The 24,854-nt window shown below is 37.0% G+C and overlaps 1 long non-coding RNA gene across 1 annotated transcript; it reads right to left on the bottom strand.

Moving 5' to 3' along the window:
- Positions 1-1,556: 1,556 nt before the first annotated feature.
- Positions 1,557-24,622, bottom strand: LOC128579800 (uncharacterized). Its single transcript, XR_008378267.1, has 3 exons — positions 24,570-24,622; positions 6,026-6,152; positions 1,557-2,048 (listed from the first exon to the last, which is right to left on the bottom strand). It is a non-coding gene; the product is annotated as an uncharacterized LOC128579800 (long non-coding RNA).
- Between the last annotated feature and the right edge of the window lie 232 nt (positions 24,623-24,854).

Below are 24,854 nucleotides of genomic sequence, written 5' to 3'. Positions count from 1 at the left end.
TTGTGGGAGAGTCTGGGGGGATTAACAACTAGTTTCTCATCAGAATTCATGGAGACCAAGAGATAGGGGTTGACATATTTGAAAGGCTGAAAGTTAAATACATACATACATATATACATATATATATACATCCAAGAACACCATATATATATGTATGTATGTATTTAACTTTATACATCCAAGAACACCATCCTTCAAAAACATCAAAGAAATTAACACATTCTAGTTAAACAAACAATGACAGAATCTGTCAACAGCAGACCTACTCTCTTAGAAATACTGAAAGGAATCCCTCAGGTAAAAAAAGAGAGAAACATTAGGAAGCAGAAAAATCTACAACTATGAAATAAAGAACAGGGCAAAGTAACTATGTAGGTAAATACGAACGATATTAAAGATGTATATGCTTTGGTAAATTCTTTTTAACATTATTTGATTTAATAGATAACTGCATGAAGCAATAATTAAATAATTGATGAGTTTGTAATGTATAAAGATTTAATCTGTCTCATTATAATAGAAAATTAGGAGAAAGAAAACAGAATTATATTGAAGTTTTATATATTTATATATAGTTGTACTGAAATTAAGTATATATTAATCTAAACTAAAAAAATTTAAGATAAAATATTTATTTTAATATTCAGGGAAACTGCTGAGAGATATTTTAAAAAGTAAAAAAAGGAAAAAATGGATTCTTGCTTCCTTATTGTTGTGATACTTTACTAAGAAGAATGTGTTTCAACTCCATCCAGGTTAATACAAAAGTTGTAAAGGCTTCATCTTTTTTAATGGCTGAATAGTAATCCATGGTATATATACACCATAGTTTGTTAATCCATTCTTGGGTTGGTGAGCATTTAGGTTGTTTCCACATTTTGATAATCATAAATTAAGCTTGGCACACCTCGTGGGGGAAGAACACAATTATAAGAGGGACTTTAACTAACAAAGGCAAACATTGTAACCTAATTCTTTGTATCCTTAATTAACCTAAAACAACAACAACAACAATAAAAAGTAAAAACAAAACTCAAACGAATCCTCAAGGAACTTAATATATTAAATTTAAAATATCTATCAAAAATGAAAGTAATTATGAAAAGTTAAAAAGTAAAATATACATGAGACATATACAAAACAAATAATAAAATGGCAGACATGGATGTTAGTTACATTTACACTAAATATAAATAAACTACATACTCCAAACAAAGGCAGAGGATGTCAGAACAGATAAACAAACAAACAAAAAAAAAATGATCTGCCTGTATGCTGTCTATAAGAGACATATTTGAGATTTGTATTTACAAACAGGTTGATGAAAAATATATAACATGCAGACAGTAATCCAAAGAGAAATGAAGTAGCTATATTAATATTAGACAAATTTAACATTAACCCCCAATGAATATTATTAAAAACATAAAGGGTATTTTATTATTAAAATGCTCAATCCACCCAAAAGATTGTATAATTAAAAATTTATGACAAAAAAACAAGAAATAAAGCTAGATAGATTTAGACAAATATATGCAATTCAAAAAATAGCCTTCATTATCACATTTATTAGACTTCCTTTATAGGGATTTTCTAGACAGTCTATTTTGGAAGAGGGAGTACAATTAGAGATTTTGAATATATGGGTAGTATATTATTATCCGAGAAAAAGATAATCTCAAATATGGTATTTTCAGAGAAGTTTATTTTCAATGGATTAAGCAAGAATAAGTCCTTGACATATAAATCCTGTCCTTAATTTCTACTCTGTTTTCTTGTTAATGGTCCCATGTCCTGTCACAACTGGGAGCACAAGGACAGAGAAACCCAGTGGAATACACAAATCCAAGAATGGATCTCTTAATGTTAATACCATTTTCCCACTAGACCGTTCTTGCTGTCGTCTTGGAAAGAGGTCTGAAGTTCCAGGGTGTTCAGGCTTCGAAATTGCTAAACATCCAGACTCTCCGTCCACTTTCCACATGTTACATCTCACCTCTGAGTCTCTCCCAGCATCCTCTTCTAATCTGGAGTGCCAGATGCTCCTCCTGGCATTAAGATAATGGGAAGAAGGGTGGGAAGCAGATTTAGAAGGAAACAGCAAAACTATTGGGCACTGTGGTCATTTGGCTACTGGCTACTCGTGTGCGCATATTTCTTAGCTTATAAAAAGTTTCACATGGCATATTTCATTAGATAATTAAAACTTCAGATAAAGCATCTTACATGTAGCAGTTAGAAATCTTGCAGAAGATGTATAAATAAATAGCTTATGTTTTGGAGGACAAATTCCATAAGGTACTGGCCAGTTAATTAGACTATCCCAAATTTAAAAAAAAGTCCATATTTTCTTTTCTCCTACACACACACATATATATACACATATATATACACACACACATGTGTGTGTATAATTCATTTACTCCTACATAAATGCAACAGCAAAAAAAAAAAAAAAACATTAGCACATTTATTAAATACTATAAGTTGAAACCTGAAGATTCAGTTACATAGTGACATAATCTCTGCTACTTGCAACCCAAGAGGGAAAAATTAGGTCTAAAAAAACGAAGCACAGTTTATTGGAAAATTTTAAGAAAATATCTTAAATCAATAAGTTGTCTTATCAAACTGTAAGTAAGCATACTCTGGTTCAATGTTTTAGCTTTGCTTATTATAAAATGGTTACATAATGCATAGTTTATAAAGCAGAGTCTAGAACTCAAATTCCCTGACCCCATGGCCATTGATTTTGCAAACTCAGTTACTGACTCTGGTAGATCATTAAGAATTGATCATCTTTATTTATAAACACTGATTGGTTCTTGGTCTTTTTATTTTCTATATCAGCCTTCACTTGTACCAAACATACAAAATTCACATTTTTTCTTAGGATGTGGGATAACGTTTTTGAAAATGGTATCTTTAAGAATAGGTGTCCTTTACATTTGGACTACAATTAGCTAAACCAAAGAATGCAGGTAGTTTTATAGGAATGTCTCAGATTTTTGAATATTCAACCAAATTTAAAATTGTGAATTCCTTCAACTACTCAAGGAATCCTTTTACCATTGTTTTAAACACTATAATTTTGTTCTGAACAAGCCAATCTAATTTAAATAAATAGAAAGTGCCTACAAACTGTGTAGGCAGAGACTTATTTTCTTAATAACAATAAAATCATTTAATAAAGCTTCAAGAGTGGAACAATCTATTATACATTTTTAAATAGGTAATTCTTTCTTTATTGATGCTGCCCTCATTTTAATTAATAACCGACAGATAGAACAGGGACTTCAGAATCTGTGCCTTGATTTTGCATTTACAAGTTGATCTCAGCGTGACTATTCAGATGGGAAGAGTGTTTTTCTATATAACACACCAGACTCTTTTAATTCAGAGAACAGGGTAAGCCAGCCCAAACCGAATCAGTATATTAATAAGTACTCCAAAAAGTCTGAAATAGAATCTCAATCCCTGGAAAGAATCTACTGGGGTCAAAAGTGAATATTCAGACATAAACTAAGGATGACATATAAGAGTTGCAAGTGATGTCCTCCCTACTCTATGTATGGAAAATATCGTTCAAATCCTTAATGCGACCCACTGGGTTGTGTATAAGTCACTCTCTGAAGAGCTTTTCCACGTTGACCCTGCTGCTCTTCACGTCGGGTCCCCAGCCACACAGTCCCCCTTGTTCCTGGAACAGGTAAAGCCTGATCATGCCTCAAGACATTGCGCTGTGGCTGCCTCTGCCTGGAACACTCTACCTCCCAAGGCCAGCTCCTGCTCATCATTCACTTTTCAATTCATACACCATCCCCTTAAAGCTTCCCTTAACATTTTTCTATTTTACTTTTTTCTTTTGACTTTGTCTGATATTTTATCTGAAATTATTTCATATATTGGATCATCTTACTCTCCCTATCTTTGCTGCTGGAATTGAGCATGAGGAGAGCTGGATTTTTGTGTGGTTCGTCCTTAATATCACAGTGCCAAAAATACAGCCTGGCTCAAGACACATGATAAATATTGTATGAAACTTTATATGATACCGTGAAAGGCCGTCTCACAGGTGAACAACTGCGTATATCTGGAGCCCCTATTCAAAATCTCATTCTGCTACTTCCTAACTACGTAGCCTCAGTTTTGTCTTCTCTAAAATGGTAATAATATGCACCTACTTACAAGTAGTTTGAAAAGTTAGGTAAGTTGGGTGGTGCCTGTATGTGGTCAAAGGAGTAGGGTGCCAGCCCCATTTACCAGAGGTGATGGGTTCAAACCCAGTCCTGGCCAAAAATTGGGCGGCGCCTGTGGCTCAGTGAGTAGGGCGCCGGCCCCATATGCCGAGGGTGACAGGTTCAAACCCAGCCCCAGCCAAAACTGCAACAAAAAAATAGTCGGGCATTGTGGCGGGCGCCTGTAGTCCCAGCTGCTTGGGAGGCTGAGGCAACAGAATCGCGTAAGCCCAAGAGTTAGAGGTTGCTGTGAGCCATATGATGTCATGACATTCTACCTGAGGGTGGTACAGTGAGACTCCATCTCTACAAAAAAAAAAAGAAAAAGAAATAAAGAAAAGTTAGGTAAGTTTATGTTTTATGAAGTATTTCGGATCAGTGTCAGCCATATATTTTAAAGAAAAATGCGTAGGCTCAGCGTCCGTAGCACAGTGGTTACAGCACTAGCCACATACACTGAGGGCGGTGGGTTCGAATACGGCCTGGGCCAGCTAAACAACAGCTAAACAAATGCAACAAAAAGAATAGCTGGGCATTGTGGTGGGTACCAGTAGTCCCAGCTACTTGGGAGGGTAAGGCAAGGGAGTAGTCTAAGCCCAGGAGTTGGAGGTTGCTGTGAGCTGTGACACCCCAGAACTCTACGGAGGGTGACAAAGTGAGACTCTGTCTCAAAAAGAAAAATAAAAAAACAAAACAACAACAACCAAAAAACCCTAAAACATACATGCATATAAGATACCATGTGCAACATAACATCAAACGTGTGTTTTCTGTGTGTGTCCCCATAATTTCTGTGAGTGGTTTTAGAATTTTTCTCAAAATAGCTGTGCAGGCTACTTAATGATGTTTCAGTATTGCCACCAGAGTTGAAACCTCTTTGCCACTCCTGATCTGAGGATCTATGTGCTTTCTGTGTAAGTGTTGTTTTCCATTAATTCTAAGAACAGTTTATTTGATTTCTTTAGTAGTTATAAATTAAGAAAACCATGAACACTTTAGAGAAAATATGACCCAGAATCTAATGCCACAAGAAAGAAGACCCTTAATACAGCATCAGAGAGGGAAGAGCAGTCTCCACATTATTTCTCAGCACCCCTCTTCCATCTCACGACCCCCAGATCCCCTCCACCAAACACTTCCCCTCTGGATTCAGTACCTGTGTTCTTTACGTTCAGCCTTCCACATTTTGACCGCATGCTCATTCAGCAACCAGAGTGAGCTGGTTTCCTGTCACTCAAACTCCCAAGTCAGGGGTTTAGATAAGTAGAAAATACAATAGAACAATTTGCAAACACATGTTTCTATAGTTCTGACACCATGTGGAGGAGCAAAGGGGAGTCAGAACTCCCTGATCTAATCTTTAGAATCCTTAAGAAGTCATGACTATTTTGACTTGTTTAATTTCGTGGAAATGACATTCCTGCTTAATAGGGCTGAGGTTTTATCTTCTCTGGGTTAATGGCTACGACATTTTTCTTCATTACACAAAATAATGTAGATAAAACGATCACAAATTTATTTTAGATATTTGAAGGATCAAGTGTAGAACATGATACTTCATTTGATTCAGAGGAAGATGGTTAAAAATATAACTAGTCAGTGAATATGTAGAGTGAAAAAAAGCTTTGAGCAAGAAGCTGTAATACATGTTTTGTTGGGATTTGTTTTCTTAGACAAAATAATATACATTTGGTACCTTGGACTAGCATTGTACATACTGTTGAGCAGATAAAATAAATTTAAAATGCAGTAAAATAGAAAGAAATAGATAATAGGGAAATACTTACAATAACTTGAGACTTGAACAATCTGGCTTCAAACTTCCACATCGCACTGAAATGACAGGCTGTCAAGTGAAGCTCATCCTCCATAGCACCTTGGTGTTTGGATATTTGGATTTGGAAACGGGAGAACCTAAGTAGAAAAGGACAACTTTGAAATCCTTCCAGTGTAACTTGTTAGAAAGGGACTGAATTTTCTATGTGAGGCTCTGTGTTACCATAGGCAATATAATTCTTCTTTCAGGGCCTGAGAAACTTCACTTAAAAATAATGGGTTTGGACAAGAAATATCTGAGATGTCTTTTAGATCTAACACTTTATGTCGACCAAAACCTGTCTCTTCATTCATCCTATTCTTTCTCAACCTATTTTTTCAAATTTGTTAGCTTTCTACTTAATCTAAGGCATACAAAGAATTTTCTATCCCTTAATGCTTAGAGACATATGTATGTGAAGGGACAAAGTGCTATTACAGAAGGGAGAAAATAAAATATATTGAGAATAATAACATAGGAATACTTAATTCTCAGACTTTTACATGAGCTATTTTCTTCTAGGAAAGCATTATAAATCAACTGCATGGTGAGAGGATAAAATTTACTTTTCAGAGCTCTTTTGTGAGCATGGTAAAATAAATTAGCATAGAGTTGTAGAAGGGGAAAGAAAAAAATGATAAACAACAGAAGATGTAGTGTTGTCTTGAGAACTAATTAAGTTAACTTCTCTACTGAAGGGACCATATAGCTGAGGGCCGTAAGAATAACACTTCTCCCATCCGGATAATAGGTCTAATACAATACACGCAGCCAGTAATCAAAATCAGTTCTAGCAAATCACACTCTCAGTGTTTGTAGAAACTAAATGTATGGTCAAAATTCAATCTCTTAAACTAGAGCCTGTCACCAACTCACCAACTCATACACCAATCCCGCACTTAAGAGAAAAAAAAAAAAATGAGAGGGAAAGTCAATTTGATATTAAAGTTGACCTTGTACTTATTCTTTCAAAAACGTCAGTAAGGGAATAAATTTTGAGTGATTGATTGTCCATGCACACTATGGAAAGTATTTATTATTAGGTATGGTACATAACAAAATGTGTATGTAATTCATTTTATGGAGCTCATTTTATAATCTAATATGGAAGGTATTTGATAAATGAATTTCCTGGAAAACTATCTGCCCATCATGATAGAATCTGGTGCTTGGTCAGTGGACTGGCTATTCTGTCCCCTGCATCCACTTGCATTCCTTTCTGCCTTGCTCTTCCTGGAGGGCTGATAGCTGGGGCCATGTTATCCAGACTCCTTTGAATACTAGTTGAGTTTCGGCCAATCAGAGGTACCAGCCAGAGACTGGGAAGCCAGAAGAAAGAGAAGTCTGGACATTTCTTTCTCATCTCTCTCACTGCGATCCTTTACCTGCTGCCGCAGCTCCTATGAAGGCAACTTCTCTTTCAAGCTTTCAGCTCGTGCCTGATTTCAGTAACCCTATCTTATTTCCTTTACCCCTTAGGTCCAAAGGTAAGAGTAGCATCCTGCTGCTGCCAAAACTTAAATGTGTCTATTGTTGTTTTTCCTAAACTGGCTGGTACCTTGTTAAATTATCCCAGTGTTCCATTTGTTTCCTGCAGGATCCCTGATGGATAATGATTAGCAAAACTAAAAACATGGTTAAGCGGGGGATCAAAATGAGCTTTCAAAACTTAAAGAAAAAATTTAATTTAAATACATAAATATACATTCATCAGTCTTTTGATATAATGACAATATATTTTCTTGGAATACATGCCTATTGATTAGAATGCAAATTGCCCGTATTACATACACGATTGTCACAGTAACGCATCACACATAATTCAGTTTCTGATTTCAGTGTCTTCTAAGTGGAATGAGAACTTACATTTGTACAATAAGGACATCATCCATCTGCAAGTTTTCTTACTCTTTTCTATTTCTTCATGCTCACCTAAAGTAGCAGCCCTTTTTGTGTGCAATGTTCTTTATCGCATCTTTATAAAAAAGAACCCACTTTGTTTTCATAAAAACAGTGACTCTTTCATTCTGTGCTCTAATTAAATATCACATAAATACAATGTAATTCAGTAAACATTTACAATTAAAAGCACAAGTGAAATATATATATTTGAAAAAACACAAATTACTCAAATAAACAACAATGCAAATAGCAGCAACAAAGTGTCAAGGCTTCATAGAAGAGCCTGCTGGCTCTGAGTTTGTGACTTTTCCTCAGAAAATGCACACTGTTGATTAAACCAATATTTACTTAAGAAGAAGATGATTATTGGAGTTTTAGTTTTTGATTGGAAAATCTAGAAATAAAATTAACTTAAAATACAAAAGTGTTGTGTGTACATAACAACCTCAGACTGAGAAGGCTATGAAATATTCTCAAAAGCAGTGTAGAAATTAATATCTAAAGTATTAGAGTAGGGTTTAGCTAGAAGAAAGGGAGGAAGATTATTCCCTAATCTTCTTATTCCCTAAGAAAGAATAGCATATGAGGATGTTGATTGACAAGGGGACGCACTAAATTTAGAGGAAGAGAAAAAGTTTAGATACTCTATGAACTGACCAAGGTTTCACCTGTAAAATTCGATATTCAATTTTACAGGGAGAGGTGGGGAAAGCAAGAGCAGAGAGAGGGAAAGAAGGAGAGGGGTGGGGCTATGGTCTGTGCCACACCTTTTGGGGGCAAGACATGATTGTAAGAGGGACTTTGCCTAACAAATGCAATCAATGTAACCTGGTTTCTTGTACCATTAATGAATCTCCAACAATTAACAAAAAAAAAAAAAAAAAAAAAAAACCACCTCACGGGAATGAATAAGTGTTGAATGGCATGGTTTGTGAGAGAAGTTCTAAGTAATGGTTGTTCTATTTAAAAAGGTCAATCTATTCTTGCTGATATGAAGGAGAATAGGTTTGTCTCACGTTGTAATTCGAAATCCTGAAAAGGCACACTTATACTTCACTAGTACTAAGGCAGCCCAAATTTAAAATGTTGAAAATTCCAACTTTGTAAGCAGCTCTTCACTTGGCCATTATTAAATTTGTCATGACTTCCAGCCAAGATGATGCTGTGAAAGCAGCCAGCACATGCTGCTCTCATGGAGAACACTGAAAGAGGAGAGTAGGTATTCAACTTCAAGTGGTTTGTCTCAGACAGAGCATCAGAAGTCAGCAGAGGAGCAATGGGGGCACCCAAAGAAAAGGAAAAGGAAGGTGGGTGACCAGCTCAGGCAGTACAACTGAAGATCTAAGAGGCATCCATTTGTGGGGAGGTGGCAAGTGAGAGACACCCGGGCCCCACACTCCCCTGTAGACCGCAATGTGAGCTATGAAAGGGACCCTCCTCCCACATGCCTGTGCACTGACCCTAGGAATAGGCTGGAAGGTACACGGTGGCATTGTTCCAGGGAGGGGTCCCAGGGGCTTCCAAGCCCTGTGCACTGCATGTGGTGCCATCCTGGAGATCTAGCTCCATAGGGCTGAATCTGCACAGGGTCCAATTCTGACACTGTTGGATCAGGAAGGGAGTGGGGAGCTGGGCACTCTCACATGCCTTGAGGTCAAGTGCTATTGGGCACTGCTGCTTCTACTGTCACGGGGTACCCAGGAGAGAGCAGATGCACACAGACATCTTCTCCCACTGATGCTGCCCTTGAACCACTTACTCTGTGAGACCCTGGTGGGAGTAACCCATACAGCTGCCCACCTGTGCTGAGGCCACTGAGTGGGCCCCACCCAACCTGCTTCTGCTGCTGGGGGATCGAAGCACCAACAAATTCACACACTGCCAACCTCTGCTGCCACCATGGAGAGGGACCTACCTTGACCCCAACCTTTCAGCAGGGGCCTGGGGACCAGCTCACCCCTCCACATGAACATCACCCAACATCTGCATGGTCTGTGACAACCCCAAGGGTAGGGGAGAAGCAGGACAGCAGTGGTGGGGGGCAAGTTCAGGGGGCATCTGACCCTCTTTTGCTTGAGCAATCTTCCAACATGAGCTCAAGCTCACCATGTAGGGGTTAGGGAACTGGGAACTACCAAACATAGTGCATACCACTGGCTCCTGAACACACAGCCCTGCAGGGATCTAAGTTCCAACTGACACAAATTGCCAGCAACACCACAATGGGTACTTCAGGTGAATGCCAAAAGGCAGACTTCCTCTCCCTCTTTACCCTGAGCATCCGAGTTCCTAGCCGAGGTAACAGGTTTACCACAAAGCTATCAGATCCTCAGAGAAGAGATTTCAGATTAGAAAAAGCCAGCATGAGAATGCTGACAATATGAAAAAATGGGATGAGAAAGTCAAAAGCCAGCACAAAGATTAATAATTCAAGACATGAATGAAAAATTCACTAAAGAGATGAACATCATTAAAAAAAAAAAAAACATTTGGGGTGGTGCCTGTGGCTCAGTAGGTAGGGTTCTGGCCCCATATACTGAGGGTGGAGGGTTCAAACTGCAACAAAAAATAGCCGGACATTGTGGCAGGCACCTGCAGTCCCAGCTATTCGGGAGGCTGAGGCAAAAGAATGGCCTAAGCCCAGGAGTTGGAGGTTGCTGTGAGCTGTGATGCTGTGGCATTCTACCGAGGGTGATAAAGTGAGACTCTGTCTCTAAAAAAAAATAAAAAAAACAACACACATACACAAAAAACCCTTGAAAATAAAAGAGTCGTTTAAGGTATTTCACAGTACAATGGAAGTGTTTAACAGCAGCCTAGATCAAGCAGAAGAAAGAATTTCAGAGTTTGAAAATAAGAACTTTTGAATTAGCCCTGTTAGTCAAAAAACGAAGAAGAAAAGAATCAAGAGATATTAAGGAAGTCTCAGAGATATATTGGGTTATGTGAAATGCACATCATCCTAGGTCTTCTTGAAAGAGAAGAAGAAAAAGAAAAAAGCATGGAAAATCTATTAGAAGGAATAGAAAAAGTTTCCTGGTCTTGTGAGGATTTTTTTTTTAAGGCAGAGTCTTACTCTTTAGCCCTGGGTAGAGTGCTGTGGGGTCATCACAGCAACCTCCAATTCATGGGCTAACACAATCCTCTTGCCTCAACCTCCTGAGTAGTTGGGACTACAAGAACCTGCCACCATGCCTGGCTCGTTTTTCTATTTTTAGTAGAGACGGGGTCTTGCTCTTGCTCAGGTTGGTGTTAACTCCTGAGCTCAAGCCTTGGCTTCCCAAAGTGCTCGGATTACGGGCATGAGCCACTATGCCGGGCCCAGGAATTTAGATACCCAGATGCAATAAGGGATGAACTCTTAAAAGATTTATTGAAAATAAGGAATTACCATGACACAATCATCAGTTTGTCTACAGTCAAAAAGTGGAAGAGAAAATCTTACAGGCTGTGAGAGAAAGCATGAAGTAACTTAGAAAGGGGGACCCAGAAGACTAACAGCAGACTTCTCAGCAGAAGCCTTACAAGCTAGATAGGTCTGGAGTCTGATTTTTAGTATTCATAAACAAAATAGCAGTCAGATAAGAATTTCATATCCTGGGCGGCACCTGTGGCTCAAGGAGTAGGGCGCCGGTCCCATATGCCGGAGGTGGCAGGTTTAAACACAGCCCTGGCCAAAAAAAAAAAAAAAAAAAAAAAGAATTTCATATCCTGCAAAACAAAGGTTCATTAATGAAGAAAAAATAAAATCTCTCCTACATAACCCCAATCTAAGGGAATTTGTCACTACAAGACTTCCTCTACAAGAAATGTTTAAAAAGAGCTTTAAATACTGAAAAAAAATGGTAGGCATACTCACTACTGTAAAAACACTTGACCATAAAAACTTACAGACCCTATAAAACATTCATGTCAGGGAGAATACAAAGCAAACATGTAGCAATCAACATGGTGAATGGAGCAGTACCTCCCTTACCCATATCAACAGTGAATGTAAATTGTCAAAATGCTTCCACTTAAATGACCTGGCTTAAAGAAAAAATAACACTTCTTGGGGGACAACACAATTATAAGAGGGACTTTACCTAACAAATGCAAGCAGTGTAACCTGGTTCTTTGTACCCTCAATGAATCCCCAACAATTAAAAAAAAAAAAAAAAGACAAATAACTGCTCTATCCAAAAAACTGCTTTATCTTGTAAAGAGCCACATACAGTCAAGGTAAAAGGGTGGAAAATTATAATCCATTCAAATGGAAATCAAAAGCAAGCAAACATAGTTATTCTTTTTCTTTTAATTTCAAATTAATACAAGGGAACATATGAGTGAGTTACATAGTTTGCTTTTGGAAGGTTAAAGTCCAAGTTGTAGCTGTGGATTTATGGAATAGATTTGGGTTATTGCTATGAATTGCATAGTGGAAGTTTAGCTTTTAATTTACCCATAACCTGAATAGTGTACATTGTACCTAATAGGTAATTTTCATCCCCCAACTCCCTTATCCCTCCTTCTTCCAGGTCTCCAATATTTGTTAAGACATTCTGTGTAGGAAGCCAGTTTCACCCTGATACCAAGGGTGAAAGGCCAGGAAAAGGCACAACAAAAAATGGAAAACTACAGACCAATATCCCCCATGAACACAGATGGAAAAAAATCTCAACAAAATACTAGCAAATCAAACCCAAGGGCACATCAAAAAAAAGTTAACCACAATCAAGGAGGTTTCATTCTAGTGATGCAAGGATGATTCAACATATGCCTATCAACAAATGCGATTTACCACATAAACAGAATTAAGAACAAAAACCAAACGATTATCTCAATAGATGCAGAAAATCACTGAGAAAATCCAGCATACCCTTACAATAAAAATCCTTAACAAACTATGCATAGAAGTGTTATACCTCAAAATATTAAATGTCATATATGACAAACCCACATCCAACATCATAATGATTTGAGTAAAATGGAAAACATTCCCCCTGAGAACAGGAACAAGACAAAGATGACCATTGTCACCACTGCTATTGAACATAGTACTGGAACAACAAGCCAAGAACAACAAGCCAAGATTAAAAAAACAAAGGGTACCCAAATTAGAAATGAGGAGGTCAAATTATCTCTTTTTGCTGATTATATAATCTTAAAATCTAGAAAACCCTAAGTCTTCCTCCAAAAGACTCCTAAAATTAATGAATGAATTCTGTAAAGTCTCAGATTATAAAATGAAAGTACACAAATAAATAGCTATTCTAGACACTAATAACAGTTATGCCGAGTATCAAATCAAGAACTCAATACCATTAATAATAGTACAAAAAATCCATAGGTGTATACTTACCCAAGGAGGATATATCTGAATAAGAAGAAATACAAATCACTTATGAAAGAAATTGTTGATGACAACAACAAATGAGAAAACACTACAGGCTCATAGATGGAAAAAATATATATTAAAAAGGCTACATTGCCCAAAGTGGTTTATAAATTCAATGAAATTCCCATCAAAATACTAATATCATTTTTCACAGAACTAGAATAGGCAATCCTAAATTTTACATGGAATCAAAAAGAGCCCAAATAGGCAAAGAAATCCTAGGCAAAAAGAAGAATCCTGGAGACATCACATTACTTGACTCCATATTATACTGCAATTATACCATATTATTATGGTAACCAGAACAGAATGTAGATGCAAGCAGTGGTGCTTGGATAATTGGACAGCCACAGGAGAGGAAAGAAACTGGAATTCCCTCTCTTAACATGCACAACAATTAGGATGGATTACAGACTTAAATGTAAGACCTGATATGATGAAAATTCTAAAAGAAAACTTAAGAAAGAGTCTTTGGGATATTGGCTTAGACAGACAATTTATGACTAAAACCCCCAAAGCAAATATAGTGAACATGAAAATAAAAAAATGAGCCCTAATTAAACTAAAAAAGTTTCTGGACAGCCAAAAAAGAATCCACAGAGTAAATAGAAAACCTGCAAAATAGAAGAAAAAATTTGTAAACACTGCATCGGACAAAAGATTAAAGTCTAGAATCCATAAGGAACTCAAACGAATCAGCAAGAAAAACAAACAAACAAACAAACAGATAATACCATTAAAAAGTGGACAAAAGGCATGAACAGACTTTTTTCAAAAAAGCTTAGACAAATGGCCAAAAAACATGAAAAATGCTTAACATCACCAATCATCAGGGAGATGCAAATTAAAACCACAATGAGATACCACCTTACCCCTGCCATGATGGCCATTACTAAAAAGCCAAAGAACAACAAATGTTTGCATGAATGGGGTGAAAAGGGAATGCTTATACATTGTTGGTGGGAAAATATATTAGTACAATGTCTATGGAAAGCCGTATGGGAAGTTCTCAAAGAACTATATGTAGATCTACCATTTGAGCCAGCAATCCCACTACTGGGTATCTATTCAAAAGAAAAGAAATCATTTCATTAAAAAAGACACCTGAACCCCTGTGTTTATTGCAGCACAATTCAAAATGGTAAAGATATGGAATGAACCTAAGTGTCCATTACCTGATGAGTAGATAATGAAATGTATATGTGGCATGGAATATTCCTCAGCCATTAAAAAGAATAATACAATGTCTTCTGTAATAACTTGGATGGAATTGGAGACCATTATTCTAAGCAAAGTAACCCAGGAACAAAAAAACAAATACTCTGTGTTCTAACTTGTAGCTAAGCAATGGAGATGCATGGTCATACAAGATGAGTTAACGGACACTGGTGTCTTTGAAGTGGGAGGGTGACAGGTAGGTCTATTGGGCACAATGTACCCTATTCAGGTGATGGGTATATCAAATGTCTAGCCTTTCCACTGTGCAATTAATCCACTTAACAAAGAAAACAAAACCAAAAAAACTTGCAAACTTGCACGTTTTAAAACATGAAAAAAATCATGAATGATTTATTTTAAAGTATGAAAAAAGCCACTGTAATGTACTACAGGCCCTGCCCCTGGGGTGGGACCCTGACACATGCTCCAGATTACTTGAGAGGCATTGTCTTCCTATAGTGCAAACCCGAACATCTATCGTTCTTTCATTTAAATTTCTGGATATCTCTTCTCTCCTATCTTTGAAAAACTTCCTCCTTCAAAAAAATGGTGAAATTGCTTGGGATGATTGACATTGCTTCACCTACTAGGCCAGCTTGCTGATGTTTCTGTGCTCCAGCCATGGCTAAAATTTGACCAGACCCTACTCTCACATTAGTGTGGTGAACGATGAATAAAGGAGAGCTCATTTGAAAAAATTGCTCAGCAACATACTTGGTTTCTCTCCACTGAGTCATGTGGGGACTTTCCAGGAGAGGGGAAACTGAAAATGGCAAATGACCTTTGGAGGTAACATATAGGTGGACCATCCATCACCTGCCATGGTAAGATTTTCTTATAAATATGAGACAGAAACTGAAACAAGCTTGGGGCTTGGAAATAAAGAGATGAATGGAAACTAGTGTTTGTCAATCTGCTGTGGGCCAGATCTAATGCTTCATTCAACAGCAATTTCTTAGTGAGTATCTATCTTGTGTTTGGCATGGAGTTAGGTAACAGGGTTTCAAAAGTCAACAAAATACATTCTATCAAGGTTTTGCCATCACAGAGCTTACTGGCCAACAGGAACACAGGTAATTATTCATTAGTGTACCCCAGCTTGTGGAATGCTTTAAGAGAGGAAATGATGGGGTGTGGCAGAATCTATAGGAACTAAATTAATGTTGCCTTGTTAGAACTTTCTCATTGGTCTGGCATCAGAGCTTAAAAGAATATTGCGATAGCAACTGTGAAGTTTTATTTGTGGACATGTTTTCAACCAAACTTTGTGCTTACTAACATATGAAAGGAAAGAAGATTAGATTTGAAGACAAAATGAAAAATACAAGACCCAGTTTTGCCACTTCACCATTTTGTAATTTTTAATTAACCACATGATATCTCTGAACTTGAGTTTTCCCAGCTGCCAAATGTAACCAGTAACACCTGAAATGGCAGACTTTTGAGTTGATAATAAATGGAAAATCCTTTTAAAGCTGTCAAAAGCTGTGTGGCCTTTTTTGTGAGCATTATCACTATGTGAACCAGCACAGGAAGTCTAAAACTGGACAGGTTTGGTCTTAGTACAAACTTATGTGTCAAAACACTGTGTAGCCTTTGTTCTGAGCATTATGGCTTTGTGAACCAGTGCAGAGACTGAACAGGTTTGGTCTTAGTACAAACTTATGTGTCAAAACATATAGATGCTTCTAGTCTGCAATTTTTTAAAAAAGCTCTATATACGGGCGGCGCCTGTGGCTCAGTGAGTAGGGCGCCGGCCCCATATACTGAGGGTGGCGGGTTCAAACCCGGCCCCGGCCAAACTGCAACAAAAAAATAGCCGGGCGCTGTGGCGGGCGCCTGTAGTCCCAGCTGCTCGGGAGGCTGAGGCAAGAGAATCGCGTAAGCCCAAGAGTTAGAGTTTGCTGTGAGCCCTGTGACGCCACGGCACTCTACCGGTGGGTGGTACAGTGAGACTCTGTCTCTACAAAATAAATAAATAAATAAAAAAGCTCTATATAGTTTCACACCAAAGTTTTTTACCCTTTTTAAGATTTGAACTTCTCTTCCCTGAAATGATGAGCTTTAAGGGGAAAAAGCTCACATTATGGTTAGACTTTGTCTATGACTTTGGTTATGAAATTTCCATAGACAATCATGAGACAGACACTGGAACAAGCTTAGGTCTTTTGAGGGGTCAGGAGTGGATTTTGTCAATGATCTGGCCATATGGTGGGACTTCCTACCTGTTCTGTGTGCCTCTCTGCAGTCCGTGTGTCTTCTGTTTTATACCTATGATTTCCTTGTTGGAGTCTTTGGCTAATGGAGATGTTTTGCCTAAATACACAGAAATTAGAATTTTCCAATTACTTACGATCTACCTCCCTCAGATCAAAGACAGGCTTGTTTAGGACTTTGAAAGCCCAATTTCTTGTCTTAGAGTTTGGACACCTAGATTTGAGGCTAAGATTGTGCCTAAAATTGCAGGGCTTTCTTTCTATCCTCTTTTCCATGCTGTTTTACTTATTTCTCTCTCCCCCAAACATTTTGATAATAAAATGTCTCCCATCTCAAGGGAATCTGATCTAAGGCAAAATTACTTAATTTTGAGAGGATACATATATTCTAAGTAATTGGTTAATAATCTCAGCATGGATTTATCAAAGTCAATGTAAGAAAATTAACTTACATTAGAAGTGGTTATTATGATAGTAATAGAAGCATCATCTCAAAAGTTCCCAGTCTTAAGACCATGTTGAAGTATAGTGCTATTAAATGTACTTAGTAGTAATTTAATAACTCTTATGTGATATTTACTATAGCAAGCACCAGGGTCATATAAGATATGATTTCCCTCATTATAAAAAGAAAGAAGTTACTTAAAAATAACAAAAATTGGAATTTTATATTGTACTTAGAAACTAATACACATGGTTCCTATAATTTATGAAGTGGAACTCGTATTCAATGTTCACTTTTTTTCATCATCTCTTTTAATTCTTATAACAGCTCCATGAAACAATTGTTATTGCTCTCATTTGAAGATAAGGTAAATTATATCAAAGGAATAAAATAACTTACACAAAAATACACATAGAATAAGTGACTAATTAATTATGCCGCCTATTAGTACCCAGTAGAACAGGTGTCCTCCATATCCTGTGCTCATTGTACTATGCTATAATTTTTCTAAGTAGAATCAAGCAAATAAATCTCTCTAAAACATACAAAACAAATGACAAGAACATTTGCCCAAGTGATTTAATAAGTTGTTGGGTAAGGGAAGATATATAAATTAGCTCCATTGAATTAAATTTTGCCGCTCACCCATGTTTATATGTATTTCACGTAAACACAGATGTTCATATGTCTTCTCATGTTCTATTAGTATTCAGTGGTAGTTAGTGTGTGTAAATCTCATCCTCTTGCACCACTGTATTCTGTTGCAAAGGTCCAGGAAGAATTGGCATGTAGATGATATGGTCTGTGAATGCAAGGCATAGTCTCCAGCTATAGCCTGAAAGAGTACAATGATTGCTCTCATCAATTAGGTTCTAATTCTAACCCTTGACACCTATCAGTTATGAATTAGTTAATCTTTCTGACCCTAAACTTTCATTATGGGTAAAATGGGGTGGATAAAACTCTCAGGCATTATTAAAAATATTAGAATATGTATGTTCTGGGTGGCACCTGTGGCTCAAGGAGTAAAGTGGTAGCCCCATATACTGGAGGTGGTGGGTTCAAACCCAGCCCTGGCCAAAACCGCAAAAAAAAAAAAAAAAAGAAAAAAGAAAGGAAAGAAAGAATATGTATATTCTATTGTATATAAATACATTTCACTCATCTATTCATCCACGGATACTTGGGTTGTTTCCATGTTTTAATATTGTGAATAATAAACATGAGTGTATTAATGTCCCATTCAGATCCTGCTTTCAGTTCTTTTGGGTATATATTTAGAATTGAATTGCTGGATCCTGTGGTAATTCTATTTTTAATTTTTTGAAGAACAGACATACTTTTTTTTTTTTTTTACAGTAGCTGTAACATTTTACATTCTTAAAGAGAGAAATCTGCCACATGCTTAGATAAATCTTGAGGACTTTATGCAAAATGAAACAAGCCAGTCACAAAAGACAAAAAAACTATATAATTCCCCTTGTAGCTGGTGCTTAGAATAGTCAAAATCATAAAGCCAGAACGCAAAATGGGGGCTTCTAGGGCTAAAAGGGGACTGGATGTAAGTAATTATTTATTGGGTGCAGAGTTTCAGTTTATAAGATGAAAAAAGATCTGGAGATGGATAGTGGTGATGGCTGTACATCATCACCAATATATTCACTGCCACCGAACTATACACTTCAGAATGGTTAAGATGATAAATTGTATGACCCCCCCACAAAAAAAAAGAGAGAGAGAAATGAGAGAAGGGAGAGTGGGGAAGAGAGAATTTGTGTGTCTATAGGACTATATTTGATAAATACATGTGCTGAAGTAATGCTCATTGTATATTTCCTTCTTTTATAAATCATTAGTCAAATAAGTACAAGAAATGTTTTAGGAGGCAGATAGGCCATGAGGAAGTTCAAAAGAGGCTAAGGCCAGTCCTGCTGGAATTATTATTCCTTCTTTATTTTTTTGAGACAGAGTCTCAAGCTGTTGCCCTAGGTAGAATACCATGGTGTCACAGCTCACAGCAACCTCCAACTCTTGGGCTTAAGCGATTCTCTTGCCTCAGCCTCCCAAGTAGCTGGGACTATAGGCGCCCACCACAATACCCGGCTATTTTTTGTTGCAGTTGTCATTGTTGTTTGTCAGGCCCAGGCTGGATTCGAACCCGCCAGCTCTGATGCATGTGGCTGGAGCCCTAGCCACTGAGCTACAGGTGCCGAGCCTATTACTAATTTTTAAGAGGAAAATTTTAGGGAAGATGTGAATTGAAAAGGGATAAACACCTAAAGACAATCCCTCTATGTGTGGTAGTTGTGGGCTTCTTCTAAGACTTCAGCCAGTTATCACACAGAAAATATGGAAAACAATCTGTTGATATTTGTAGCAGAGAGTTCAATATTTTAAAACAATTATAGAATCTATACAGATACTTAGGGTCTATAATTACATTCCAAAAAAAAAAAAAAGTTGGCTTCCTTAGATATATTTTCAGAGATTTAAATTTTTAGTAGTTGTTTTAGAGAGACGAAGTTTAATACTCGGAAAAAAAAAAGTTTCTGCTTTTTTGATTATCCACTGAACAAAGGCCAAATGCAACAAAGAGGAAAAGGACATTCTTTGAACTCCATTGAAGTAAAAGCCTTTTGTGTATTTTCTGGATTTATTAGGGGAAAAGAAAAAAAAAAAAAGAAGTCAAGACAAGGATGAGCAGGGTTTGTTTACTCGGATGCCTGTGATGTACTGGTGCCATTTCTTAGTTAATAATCCATATAGAGAAACAGTTGCTCTTTGTTCTCATCTCCTTCCCTCCAAAGAGCTTCAGACCATGTCCTAAGAAGAAGATTAGGAGACTTTGTCTTTGATTCATTTGAAAGGCTGTAATTGGGCAACTTCAAACCCTATTTAAAACCTCTCTGTGGTACTTGAAGGCCCAATTCTGTACAAAGGTTTCTGTTAACTCTTTCCTGAGAGAGAGTCCTAACGTCACAAGATCAAGAATAATTAAGGATTTTTTTTTTCTTATATACAATCCCTTATTTCCTGATCATGAACAACAAAAGGAAAGCTGCTAATAGGCCAGAGGTTCTCTCTGGTCAGATTCTAGCAACTGTGCTAGCCTTTCTCCTCTCTTCACTTTACTTCATTATACAGTTTCCTAAATTGTTCCCTTCTCTCCCGTCATTCAAGAAGATAGCAGGTACTATCAGTCACCTAATAATGTGCTGATACTTTCTGGGCAGTTAACAATTAGAGTTGTTTACATGGGAATCATCAGAATCCAATATACCTTTCTATACATTTTTCCAATTCTCTCACCAGGATCACTATCCCTTTATTTTTGTTTTATAGGAGGCATTTTCTTTTTCCTTCACTATAACAGATGTAGGTAAAATTTACTTACCACTTTTAAAAATACAAAAGAGAAAAGACAAAACATTAATCTCAATAATCAAAGATGACTAGTGTTTTCTTTATATATATATAATGTTTTACATAGTTCTGACACAGCTGAATACTACTATATGCATTATATAATGTTTTATTATGACTTTTTCATCTAATATACCAATAATGTTTAAAATGGATTTATAATATTATAACAAACAAAATATGTGCAACGCTATAAAATTCTTGGGCAGCACCTGTGGCTCGGTGAGTAGGGTGCTGGCCCCATATACTGAGGGTGGTGGGTTCAAACCCGGCCCCATCCAAACTGCAACAAAAAGTACCCAGGCATTGTGGTGGGCACCTGTAGTCCCAGCTACTTGGGAGGCTGAGGGAAGAGAATTGCCTAAGCCCAGGAGTTGGAGGTTGCTGTGAGCTATGATGCCACAGCACTCTACCAAGGGTGATAAAGTGAGACTCTGTCTCAAAAAAACAAAACAAAACAAACAAACAAAAAAAAAACTATAAATTTGCCAAAATTTATTTAACCAAAATATCTAATAACAGTTGGTTGCTGTCTTTGTTATATGTGTGTAAATAAACATTATCATACATTAAAAAAACCTTTCTTAGTGCATTTTGATTTTTTGTATGCTATATATGGTGCTTTATTGGTATAGATGTCTTAAAATGATTTATTAGGTAAAGACTATGACACTTTTAGGATCCTTGATACATATCTGCATATGAAGGGGTTTTTTATTAAAGTCCACTCTGTTTCATAGTGAATCTACCATCTATTTTTCTGTATCTGCTCTAATCATGTCGGTGGAAATTTCTATGGGAACCATGCTTAGGATAATCTTATCTGCTCTGGAAATTGCCTTGGTGAATGATTAAATCCCAGCTGAACAGGCTCTGGTAGTGATTTATCATGCTTATGTATGTTTTTATCTATATTCCCACATCATCCATTTTGTTCTTGAAACCCCAAACTTTGAGGCTTAAATATTTCTTTCATTTGTACTTTGTCAGAACAACTTTGACACAGTCATGCAAATAGACACAGAATGTATTATATCTCTGCAAATCCCCAGTCTACACACACATTAGAATAGCATCAATTTTATCAAAAGCCTACTTCAAATAACATCCCACAGAGAAGACATGTCTCCTTCAGTGATTTACACCTTGAATAACTCAAAGGAAGCATTGCTGAGACCTTGGGGTCTTTACAAAATACTCATACGAACAAGGTTCCTGGTGGCAGCCAGCCATATCCAGCTTTTGTCTGCCAGGAGTATCAACTTAGTAAGTTATTCCTCTGAGTAGTAGGCTGGTGGCCTTAGTCAGCTAACCCTGATCACACATTCTTTATTGGGCCTGGAAAAGCTCAGAAATTAGTACCATTTAAGTTCTGGAATATTGAAATAATTTTTATGCGTGGAGTCTTACAAAGGAACTTTTGTATACACAGTCATGTGTAGCATAATGGCATTTCAGTCAATAACAGAGTACATATTTGATGGTAGTCCCATAAGAGTACATGGATAGTGGAGTTAAGAAATTCCTATCTACATGCTAAAATTGTAGAGCTAAGCATTCCTTATGTATTCGTGGTGAACTCGTGTAAACAAATCTACCGTGCTGCTAGGTATAAGAAAGTATAACAGTTATGATTATGAGTCAAATAAATGACTCTGTTATAGGTTTATTATTTGATGCCCGTACTTTTTATCATTATTTTGAAATATGTTCTTTATATTTATATAAAAAATAATTGGAGGCGGAGCATGATGGCGGACAGGACGGATGTGTAGCCCACCTTTCCCAAGCCATCAGGTGAGAGGAAAGGGGGTCTGGACCTTCTGTGTGTGTGGATTATTGGAGTGGACAGACAGCTGGAGACGCCCAGCGAACTAGTGTGATGAAAATGTGTCAAACGGTCTATGAACCAAGTGTATGGTGCCCCATGATCATACTAATGTACACAGCTATGATTTAATAAAAAATAATAAATAAAATAATAATTAACTGAAAAAGAGCCATGGGCCACTCCTTCAGGAGGAATGGCAGAAGAAAGGGTCGTCATCACAGGAGATGACAGCTCCACGTAAGTTATTGCCACTAAAAACCTTCCAGTAGGACAAGCTGTGGAAAAGGAAGACAGTGATGTTAACCCTAACCTGATATATTGATGATGGGTAGGCCTCGGCTAATGGGCGGGGTTTGTGTCTTCATTTTTAACAAAAACAATTACAAGGTAAGAAAAGGAACGAAAAATTAAAGATAGAAAAAAGCTTCTAAAACAAGGATATGAATAAAGAAAATGATTATGTAGAGCTGTGCCATGTGTTTGTGTTTTAAGCTAAGTGCTCAAAAAGAATCCAAAAATTAAAAAAAGTAAAATGTTTATAAAGTAAAAATGTGACAGTAAGCTAAGGTCAATTCATGATTGAAGGAAGAAAGCTGTTTTTAAAAACCAAATTTAGTGCAGCCTAAACACTAGTCCAGTGTTTGTGACATCTGTAGTAGGGGACAGCAATGTCTCTGGTTTTCACATTCCCTCACCACTCACTCACTTAGCCAGAGCAACATCTAGTCCTATAATTTCCATTCATGGTAAATCCCCTTATCCAAATGTACCAAATTTTTTTTTTTTGGCCTGGGCTGGCATATGGGGCTGGCGCCCTACTCCTTTGAGCCACAGGCGCCACCCTAAGTGTACCAATTTTTATTACACTTTTTCTGTATTGAGATCTATTTAGATACACAAATACATGTACTTAGCCACTGTGTCATAATTGCCTGGAACATTCTGTATAGTAACACTCTGTACAGGCTTGTAGCCTGGAAGCAATTGGCTAAACCACATAGCATAGATTTGTAGCAGGCTGTATCATCTAGGTCTGTGTAACTACACTCTATGTAATGTTCACGCAATGATGAAATTTATTCAGTGATGAAATTGTCTAATGAGGCATTTTGAGAATATACCCCTGTTGTTAAGGGATGCATGGTAATATACTTCTATTGCTCCCTCTCTGTATATATAACATGTAATATCTATTTATTATATATAAAAATCATATTACACGTGTGTAATTTATATACTATATATAAATTTCAGTTATTTTTCTAAAACATGCAGTGTTAAACACATAATATAGAAACAATAACAAAGTGTCTAGGTGGAGGTATTGACAGACAGAACTCGTCAAGTAAAAGCTTTTGAAATACCATTAAACTAAGTGGTCTATCTATCTATCTATGGCAAAATACACACACACACAATTAAACACACAAAGTTATTCATTGATATTCACTTATTCACATACACACAAGGCTTTTTTAAGTTAAAAAAGATTTAAAGTAGGCATCAAATTAAAACGTCAATTTTTGTGTCTCTTCCTCTAGATCATGAACTCAAAGCTCTTAGAGAATGGGAGAGTGTCTTATTAGTTATTATCCTAGAGCTAAGCACAAGTCCAGTCACAAGATAAATACTTAATAAACAGTTTTGGAAAGAGATTAATGAGTCTAGGGAGGTCTGAGGCCTGTGAGAATGAATGTGATATCACTGTGAACACATTTGGTAAACTACTCTGTGCTGTAAAAATGTAAAGCTTGCACTCAGCCTTACTCCTTTAGAATGAATGATAATTATGTACCATGCAGTATATGTAGTCATAACTGCAGTGAGGTGCTATCTCCCACTTATTGTACAATAGCTAGCATTAGAAACAAAACTAAGTGGCAATCGCAACTGCTGGCAAAGATGTGGAGCAACGAAAAGTCACAACTGTAGATGGGACTATGTACTGGTACAGCAATGGTGTTTGTTGGCATTCTCCAGAGAAACAGATGCAAGACTGCATGCATATAGATAGATAGATAGATAGATAGATAGATAGATAGATAGATAGATAGATAGATAGATAGATTAGATGGATAGATTTATTTTAAGGAATTAGCTTACATGATTATGGAAGCCAGTAAGTCCAAAATCTGCAGTGTGGGCCTGCAGAGTGCAGAATCAGTAAAAAAAAGAAAAACAACACATGCTATACTACAAGTCCAAAGGTCCTCAGGCTGAAGACTGAGGACAGAGCCAAGTTTGAGTCTGAAGTCCGTCTGCAGCAAAATCCACCCCAGCTCTGGGGAGGGTGGACTTTTGTTTTATTTAGGCCTTCAACTACTTATATAAGGCCCACTCACATTCTGGGGGGCAATCTGCTTTAGTCAAAGGCCACTGATTTAAATA

This window comes from Nycticebus coucang, chromosome 2, assembly GCF_027406575.1.
Source record: "Nycticebus coucang isolate mNycCou1 chromosome 2, mNycCou1.pri, whole genome shotgun sequence".
In the NCBI taxonomy this organism is placed as follows: Eukaryota; Metazoa; Chordata; class Mammalia; order Primates; family Lorisidae; genus Nycticebus; species Nycticebus coucang.
This window is presented reverse-complemented; position numbering and strand designations above follow the sequence as displayed.